The following is an 11,032-nucleotide window of genomic DNA, read 5'->3' as shown; positions in this document are numbered from 1 at the left end:
TGTCTAAATTAACCTGTGGGTCCCACTTTATATGCTACAACTATTCTTTTTAATCTGAGGCGTTGGACCTAACTGTAATATTGAATCACAGCCGTAGGATTATGAAAAAGAAAGCAGTTATATGTGACGCGCTAAAATGGCGAGTGGGAGTTTAAAAGGAGCATTTCGTGCGGGGAAATTAACTGGCACATGGCAGTTACCCGGTTTAATGGGAATTTATTGGAAACTGTTTAATTCTTATTTGCCTCTCCATTAAACTACGCTGCCGTTTGTGCTTTTTGATCTTTCACGTTATTTTTTGTTAAAACGCCCGATTTTTTAAGAAGTTTTAAAACTGCTACTCTGTAAAACGTTTTGCGATCACACTTATCTCGTATGTGGACATGAGAATGATGCGATACTTGAATCATATCGACTTTTTTTTTCTTTTTTTTTTTTTGTTTTTTATATTTTACGACTTTACTTGTATCATTAATAACTCAATGAATAAATATAATAAAATATTAATAAAAAATAATTTAAATTTAATAAAAATAATTTCAATTTAAAAAATGGTTAATTTACTCAAAAAAATATATTTAATACGCATTGGAGTATTAATAATGTTTCGGAATACTTATCAATTTATCATTAAATGTAAAAGTTACTTGTATTGTTCTCCTTAAATTACATACCAAGTACTCTCAGTCCTACCCTCAATTTTCTTTATATTCTTCAACTCCTAATTCTAATATTCTCTCCGTATGAATTTTTTCACCCTCCTCTTTGATTTAGCTTCATATAGGTCCCTCGTAATCAATAGATCTAAGATTTATAATAAGAGCCTGTTTTGATTGACTGAATTGAACTAAACTGAACTGAACTGAACTAAACTGAATATTTTATAAGAGGAGGATATTAGGAACTGAAGTGAATTGAACTGAATATAATCTGATGACAACAGACTCTAAGTATGTCTAACTTGCTCTCCCTGGCCCCTTCCTCTTCCCCATCCTTTTTACTCACTTTTCTTTAATGCGTGATAACATGAAAATACCATTTTTGACTTTTTGTAGCCAGTATAGCTATTCTACTCAATTTAAAAATAAGCATGGTTTATATATTTATCTTCTACATTAAAATAATACTTCCTCCGTTTCTTTAGTTACGTTTGCCAATGCACAACTTTAATCATTTATATCTTTAATTATTGATAAGCAAAAATTATGAAAATTTGATATTTTGAAAGTATGTATCATGAAGAATTTAACAAGATCTCACGTGATTATATTTTTCATTATGTATAAACCACAAAACATGGTCAAAGGAGAGTGTGTTAATAATGCTAAAGTCAAAACGTGTCTACTAAAAAAAACGGAGATAGTATATTCTTTTCTGTCTTCCTTGTCCTCCCCCCTTGCTAACTCTACACAACGTGTAATCATTTTCAAAATTTTAAAAAGTCTATCATTTCATGCTTAAACCCTTCTCATGTGCTCTCTTCCCCTCTCACTCATCTTAAATGGTTTTACATATTTTATGAAGTCTCTTTCTCTACAAACTAATTGCTTGCTCTATAAAATATTCGATGTTTCATTGTCTTTCTGGCCTTCCTTCTCCCCTAATATTTTATGTGTATTCTGCAAATGGTGATACTAAAAAAAGATTATTTAAGTTGATTGCTTCCCTTCCTCCTTACCCATCCTTCAGTCTTTCACTTGCCTTTTATGGTTTTGCATATTTCATTAAATCATAGATTGTCTAATTATTTGTGTCTTTGGATGCCCATAAAATAAAACATATTCTAATAAAATTTCTAAAAGAAGACTCAATAGATCCCTTTCAAATTACTTTATAAATGATCTAAAAAGTGTTTCTTTTGTAATCTTTGTGTTCCCTAAATTTTAGGGTTTTGCTACTATAATAAAGTCAGTTTCAACTTAGGGTATGTTCTCATTGACTGCATTGAGCTGAAGTGAACTGAACTGAATTGAACTGAACCAAACTGAACTGAACTGAATATTTTATGTGAGAGGGAAATTAAGATAAGAACTAAACTGAACTGAACTGAACTGAGCTGAGCTGAACTGAACTGAACTGAACTGAACTGAAACTAATCGCATGAGAATAGGCCCTTACTCCCCCCACCTCTTCTTCCCCCTTATGGCGTGTATCCACTCTCTCATATTTTTCTTTCTTTTATCTCATTTTCCCTTAATATCTTGTCCCTTTCTCCCACCTTGTACTTTATCCTACCTCCCACTTATTATTATTATTATTATTATTATTATTATAAACAAAACCTACAGAACCAATCAAATTACAAGAAATTGGTGGGGAGCCGAGATACAATCTGGGCCCCCACCCCTCTAGCTATAGCAAAGCCGATCCTGTTGAAGATGTGAGCAGCTGCACGAGCACCAATATCTTGAGTCTTTGCGAACACCTGAACCCTCTTCAGCAACGCAACAATATCTTTCTCTAACTCCACCAATGAAGAAAAGGAGAAAGGAAGAAACCCATAGCCAATCGCCCTGCAACGCGTGCCATACTTATCCCGCTTATTATTATTATTATTATTATTATTATTATTATTATTATTATTATTATTATTATTATTATTATTATTATTATTATTATAGTGTGAATATCTTAGTAAGCCCCTTCATCTATTACCCTCTCTAGTAAAATTTTCTTAAGTGTTCAATATGTCTTCCCCTATTTCATATCAACATGAGAGTATGTTTGGTTAGTGTATATTTTGGGTTGGAAACGGATTCGGTTAAACAATAATCACTACTGTTACCGAATGTTTGGTTAGAAGATTTGGTAACAATTACCTTTACCTAAGGGTAATGGATTTTCCACATTTATTATTTTTCTAAAACCTAAGATAATAATAATAACTCTTACCCTCCTCAAACACAAATTTTCTCAAACAATAACCAACAAGTATGTGCTAGATTACTTATTTTGTTACATGTTAACTTCTTTTTACGAAAGTATTTCAATACTATTACTCTAATATTTTGATAATTACTTAGGGTAATGATCAATTTTAGCGTGGAACATCGAAATGATACCATAAAAATAAAAACCTTACATTAAATGGATAAGCGTAGAGGTATTTTATCTTAAATTTGATTTTGCAATATTAAGTACATACTTTGTTAATACAATATATAACTAGGTGTTTGATTTAACCCTTTTTTCTTTTTTATTTGTATTAGTGTCCTCGTGAAGCTAATGGCTCTAGTGATAGTGATAATTACGTATGTGGCTACATGATCGAGACAATTATTAAATCAAGGCAAATGATCATCCCCGACAAGGTACGACATTTAGTTTTGTTAGATTTCGGGAAAACTCCTTGGGTTGGAGTGTGTACCATTGAATAATATATAGAGAGTTACAATACTAGTCCTAATCTTGTTAGGAAACCTAGTACGATAAGAACACAAACTATATCACAAAAATATACAAATATATCCTACTCTGCGACGAATATTATAATAAACTTATAATATCTATCACACCCCCGCAGTCGTAGCGGGAGGAGGGCGTACGCTAAGACTGGACCTAAATTCCAGAAATAAATCTCGTGGTAGGCCTTTGGTGAAAATGTCTGCAAACTGATATCTAGTAGGAACATGCAGAACCCGAACCTGCCCCAAAGCAACCTTTTCTCGAACAAAATGAATATCCATCTCCACATGTTTGGTGCGTTGGTGTTGTACCGGGTTGCCAGAAAGGTAGATAGCACTAACATTATCACAATAAACAATAGTAGCCTGCCGTAGAGGACAATGCAACTCTAGTAAAAGATTACGAAGCCAACATGCCTCTGAGACAACATTTGCAACGCCTCGATATTCCGCTTCTGCACTCGACTTAGACAAAGTATGCTGACGCTTAGATGACCAAGACACGAGGTTGTCCCCAAGGAAACAACAATAGCCCGATGTGGAACGTCGGGTATCGGGACAACCTCCCCAGTCAGCGTCAGTGTAAGTAATACGTCGATGAGAAACAGTCGGATATAAATGTAAGCCGTGATCAATGGTACCCTGAATATAACGCATAATGCGTTTCAATGCCTCAAAGTGAGGTTCCCGAGGATCATGCATAAAAAGACACACCTGTTGTACCGCATAGGCAATATCTGGCCTAGTGAAAGTGAGGTACTGAAGAGCACCTGCTAAACTGCGATACAAAGTCGGATCCCGAACTGGTGGTCCTGCATCTGCACTAAGTTTAGACTTAGTGTCAACTGGAGTGGCTGCAGGTTTACATGAGCCCATACCTGCACGCTCTAAAATCTCCTGGGCATACTTTTCCTGTGAAAGTAGCAGATAAGAGGGAGTACGGGTTACCGCTATCCCTAAAAAATAACTCAACGGACCCAAATCAGTCATAGGGAACTCAGTTTGTAACTGAGAGATGATCCCTGTACGCAACTTGTCAGAAGAGGTAGTTAATATAATATCATCAACATATAGAAGCAAATATGCCATATCATCACCCTGTCAAAAAGTAAACAGAGAGTTGTCACTCTGGGAAATGACAAAACCCAATTTAATGAGAAAATTTGCAAAGCGTTGATACCAAGCTCTGGGAGCTTGTTTCAAACCATAGAGAGCCCTGCGGAGTCGACAAACATGAGTGGGTGCTTTCTGATCAATAAAACCCGGAGGTTGGTGCATATAGACAGTTTCCTGCAAGTCACCATGTAAAAAGGCATTTTTTGTAGGAGTTTATAGGTACTACGCAGCGGAAATAAACATGAATCATATTCATATAGTACCTAATCCAAGGATCTAATGCATAACACATAAAGCACAAATAATCGTACCTTTGAAGCGTGATTCCACGTGCGATCGAGCAAGAACAAAGGGAGATAAAGAACCCCAAGCGTGATTCCTCTACTTGGTCCACGGGCACAGATTAAGACCTCCACTAATGCTAGTTAGTCGTGACCGAACACTTCAATCAACCTTCAACGGAGAGGAGAGACATACTAACCAAGAACCACCACGATAACCACCACACGCGCCACCAAGGGGTGGCCGGCCGTACGGACGTGAGGGGAGGAAGAGGGCCGTGAGTTGGAGAGAGGATTAGGGTTTTGGGATTGGTTGCATTGATGTCAAAATTCACAGTGTGTGAATTATGACTACTTCTTGCAAGCCCTAGGCATGGATCTTATTTATAGATCTCATCTCTAAATAAGAGCCCATGTCAAAAGCCCAAAACCTAATTCCAATCTAACTATGCTAGCCCAATCCAATTCATGATTAGTTAATTGCTCATGAGGCCCATTAATGGGCCTCTTACTTGCTTAACCCAATACCCTTGTTGTGTGACCAATATAGGATCCATTCTAAAGGGCTTTGGGCTATTTGACTAGCCCAAAGATCATCTCTCATAGTCTAGAAATAGAGGATGACGCCCCAATAGAATGAACTTATTATCTCCATAATAGTGATCCTTGATATATCTAGTAATTGCACTTATCGAAGACATAATTCCTTCAATCTCCCACTTGTCTGAGACAAGTGCGCAATATTCAAATTCCTTAAGTCAATGTGTGTCGATTTGATAATATGATTGCATCTTATGTCGTGATCACATTAATCTACAAATCTTTCTTGAAATCTGAGTTAGAATTACAAAACAAATGGTTACTATGTAATCCATTTGAGCACGGCCATGCATTTTCTGAATTCTCCCTCTTCAAGAGGCCAAGACACATTCCTAATTAAATAGGTAGACTCAATCCAATCTTATGGCAACCAAAGCTCCCACTCAACTTCTGAAATAACCGGGAAACACCCTTTATAATCTCCAGTTACGGGAAGACGTTTGAATGTACCACAGTTATATCATCCATTGAATGAAACCAATGTTCCACTCATGTCAAAGGAATCCACTAATATATTCGGAAGCTCTATACTTGAACTTCAAAGTAGGTCTATAGTTCGATCATGCATCATTCATGCATATCCATGTGATTGACCGAGCATCACTACGCTCCTATAGCCCATGAAACTGCGCTATCCAATCAATCTTAACATGCTAGTCCATTATTAGAAATCATTTATGTCCAGTTTAATGATTCCGAACTAGGAACTTAAATAATATGTGGATTTTGTTCACCTGTGGGGTTTCATACACCAGGTCTCTATCTGATAGATAACCTGATGAGCCCATCAATCCATAATTATTTTGGACATTTTATTTAATCTTGAAACCACGATCAAATAAGATTGAAACTTTGTTTCAATTGATAAACATAATTCTGCAAGCTAATGTATTTACTTTTGTAATATGCTTTCTCAAAACATACACAACTAAAATTACATAACTTGCTTCAATCCAAAAACCTTAGTATGACTTTCATACCTTGGTCATGGAAGGGGTTTTGTAAGTAGAGTTCATGAGACATTCTCATAAACATGAACTTTGCAATTTCTAAATCTTATAATCATTTTCATCTCCATACACTAATAATTTTCCTTCGCCCTTTCGCAAGGAACTTTGGAATTTCTAATTTGTATTCCAACATCACATTGGATTTCGATTGAAATCTATCTTCACTTGTTCTTTAAAACACGTGAATCAAATAGACGAGTATAGTCCATGGCATGCATGATGCATCCTTTGCAAATTGCATAAGTATCATCACTCAAAATCTAAATTTCATCAACCTTTCTCAAGGTATTGAATCGTTAATCAACGTGCCATGTCACATGGGATTGAAACTCTTTTCAATATAATGTTGAACCTTATAAGAATCTTATCAATATAAGTTTCTTAATCAAAACTCAAACATCCTTCGAGACCTATCTATATAGATCTTGAATCCCAAATGTACTCATCTACTTCTTCAAGATTTTCATACAAAATGCATTAACCATTACTTGACTATTCAAGCAATAAATAATCGTTCTTTGTACTAGACCAAGAAGACTTCATAGCTCCCACTAAACATCTTGTACACACAAGACCTTTTCTTCATTTTACAAGAACATCAAACGATTTGATTAACTCGCAAAATTAAGAACATTAACTCCCTGATGCTAACTACAATCCATTATGGATCTTCTATGCATCCCTAGGATTATTGGATCTCCAAACTTTTAATTGTATCATATACAAATCTTATTTCATGAACAATTTCAAGAAAGTGTTTTGAAATCCATCTACCAAATCTTATAAGGTAGAAATCACTAAATATCTTTAATAGATCTTTGCAACATGACTAATGTAAAGGTTTCATCGTAGTCATAGTCATACTATGAATTAGTTGAATCCTTCAACAAGTCTTTGCTTTAGTTAGAAAACATTTTCCTTTCTTGTCTGCTTTGCTTACAATGGGTTTCACCCAATTTAGGCAAATTATTCAAGTGTCATACACTTGCTTACAGACTTAGAATCTATTTCAGATTTCATGGTTTTAAACCACTTGGAGTCATAACTTGTCAAATCATCTTTATTACTTGCATAATCATGATGTTCCAAAATGAATATTTTAGAACTTTTAGTCATTATGAAATCATATTTCTTTGGCTAAGTTTTACATATGCTAGTCATCATTGTGGGTTTGATGCAACAATTGAAACTCATACAACAACTTTGTTTAGTTTTCAATGAGAAACGACAATAGAGGATGTGCACTTGGAATGTACTACCTTCGACACATGGTTATTAATCCCATTACACATAATGAGACCACGCGTTGTCATTTGTAACATGAGGTGAATCATGCTCATATTGTTGCTGTTATTCGATAACTTCTCAAATTTCTTCGAGATTTTCGAAATCACTTTTCTTGAACTCTTTCAAGGCTCTCGAACTTTTCGAGATTCCCACTTGCCTTTTAGGGAGGCATATTTAGCATAGGGTGAACCAACCATGGTTTTGAACCATGTTTGTTTGTTGCTTTTCTCGAACTCTTTCGAGATTTACACTACTCCCACTTGACCTTTTGGAACAATTTCCATAAGGGCACCTACTTGAGCAACAAACATTTTGTGCTAAGTATGGTTGTGTAGTAGTACCCCGTGCTTTATATAGGAATAGAACGTGCATTAAACGTTTTAATACAACTTTTATTCCTTATTTTGTAGAAAGACTTTATAAGAACTTTTCTCATCCATATCACATATGAAGTCTTTGCTACTTTTGATTTGACGTATGTAGTTTTGTTTAGTTTTGAGCTTATCTTAAAAGTATATCCCTTGAACAATGGTTGGAAGATAGGGTATTTTCATCCGTTATCAAAATATATCTCATATAGATTGATAGCTCCCTTCATAAACACTTCACAAGGTTTTCTTTCGGATTTTGTTGTAAAACGTTTTCACAACTCTTGGATGTTTATCAAGGTCTTGGCTTAAATTCTCATTATTACGATCATATCGCAATACTTTGAATGTGTTGCCAATCATGTCTCGACTTAAAATTTCCACAATTACAATCATATTGTAGTATAATCATTATCTTGTCAAGTTGATACTGAACTTCATACTGAACATTTTGAACTTTTCAAAATCTTCACTTCCATGCTTCAACTAAGCATAAGTAGTGATCGTATCACAAATGAAGTTTCGTTGTCCGTCTCTAGCCTTTGAACCTTTGGTTTTCTTACATCGATATGTATTCGACCTCGAGTTCACATCATCATTTCTCTAAATGGTGACTTAGTCATAATTTCAAATTAGAATGTAAATTACATATATCAATAGATTCATAATCTAATGATATTGAAAGTCCATCCCTTTGGATCTTCCGCATGCAATTTTCATTTTCATTCGAATTAATTGACATATTAGAGACAGTTTATATATATAGAAATTGTTTAATTATGTCTATCATATAGAATTTTAAACCTATTTAGCAATTCAAAACACATTATGACTCAAAGAAGCATAGAATAACATTTATTCCACGTTTTGAATCTTCGATGTTTAGTCATTACTAATCATTGAATGGTGTTTTGATAATGGCAAGAATGAATAACATTTATTTAATTCTAGCCAATTATTAGTGGTGAAATACTAGTTTCTACTTGTAAAGTTGCAACTTTTGCTACCAAAATTGTAGATTTTACTTGTGAAGTAGCAACATTTGCTTCTAAAGTTGTAGATTTATTCCTCCTTTAGCTATGACTTCTTCCTTTAGATCAACCAAATTGTGCAATGAGTGATCTAAACAAGACATCATATGTCCAAGAAGTAGCAATATGCTAAATCAATTTCTATGATATAATTCTTAAATTGGAACATTTCCATTCTTTACCTTCCAACTATATGAGGTAGTATCTAATCAATTGGAATAGATCCATTTAATTAGAAACATTTGTTGTTCATAACAACTTTTAGCATGTAAGTAGTTCTAGGTTTGAGAAGTAGCAACTTGTTTGCATTTCTTGGCCTATAACTTCTTAATGCAATCCTCATATATTCCTAAACCTTTCCCTTTGAGCCACTTAGAACATTTCTCTTAGGTTCAAAATGATATCTTGCTCAACTACTTTAAGCAATTTTCATGATTTTGCTAAGTCTATTCTATCATTATTTATATTTGAGTTTAACCAAGTATTAAACTCTATATAAAATAGATGAAGAATATTGTTATTTGATCAACTTTTGATCATAGATATTTCCAATCACTTTCTCATATTCAATCATATTGAAGATAAGAGATTTTATTGGACTTCTATACTTGTATTTTGGAGGATTTGTACCTCCCATCTCATTATATCCCTTGAAACATTTTTCAAAATGAAGATGTGTTGGCATTTTGTTCAAACATTTTGAATAAAACCAACCTTAGACATGTGACATGAATTTCTAAAACTTGCCTTTTAGAACAATCTTAGCAAAATTGGGATATAGGTTTATGGATTATCTTTCAAACTTTTTGAGAACGTTTCTCAACTTTATTTTCAATCGAGGAGATTATATATAATAATAAAATTAGAACGACATGTTACTAATAAGTAAGCGCAAAATTCAATTATGTTTATTAAATTTAAAGTACCAAAAGCGAATTAAATTGGTAACTTTAAAACACTCTATTCAATTTAAGTGATCCCAACTTGAATTAAGTGATTCCAAGATCCTTTATTCGTGCAATAATTAACCGGACTGAGGCCCTGCCATCAACCATTACATTTTCAAGGTGAGTAAACTCTTTACTGATTACAACTCTTGTAACTCTTGGTTGAATAATTAACCATCACATGTTTAATTATTACCCTTAGCTTCAAGGTTCTAAACTGATCTTTAGGTAACCTTGTTGAATATAACCAATTAAAAGTGTAGATATGCGGTCCTACCCCCACTTCCCCAAGATATATTATGATGCTCTGCTGAGGCCGACCCATCACAAACGATCAAGGTTTTCGTCGGGTTTTTAATTGGGAAAGCTGTATCAATATTTCTGGGATCTAGATTTATTATGTTGTGATTGTATAGTGAACTCTAGCGCATCATCAAGCAACATAAATAAACCCAAACATGCATAAAATACTGAATGCATAAATAAGACATAGCATGGCCCCTAATCCTAAGAAAACTAATAAAGAAAATGCTCCCACTTGAATCATCATGGATCGCATCCACCTTGCTCCTTTGGGCCTTCACTTCATGGGCTTCTTGGATTAACTGCAACCTGTAATTCTATTCTATTCTATCTACTAATTAAATAAAATAAAATAAAATTACAAAATACTTTATCGGTACGTAGATCGTACTAAGATTACAAAAATACATCACGATGCGCAGATCGTATTTAGCAATCTACTGGGCCATACTAGTCATTATATAGCAATAAACAACATCATATATTATAAAATTGCCACATAATAAATTACTCATCATGCTTTCCTAAACTACAACATCTGATGATCATAATGAAGGAAACATGGCTATAAATATCTCATATTTTAAATAATTACTGTAATTAGATAATATCATATATTAATCATAACCAATTATAAAATATCATATATTTTAATTTAGGTATGAGATAGAATCAAATCTTATTT

This window comes from Chenopodium album, chromosome 12, assembly GCF_948465745.1.
Source record: "Chenopodium album chromosome 12, dcCheAlbu1.1, whole genome shotgun sequence".
Classification (NCBI taxonomy): domain Eukaryota; kingdom Viridiplantae; phylum Streptophyta; class Magnoliopsida; order Caryophyllales; family Amaranthaceae; genus Chenopodium; species Chenopodium album.
The sequence above is the reverse complement of the archived record's forward strand: the minus strand, read 5'-3'. Positions refer to the sequence as shown.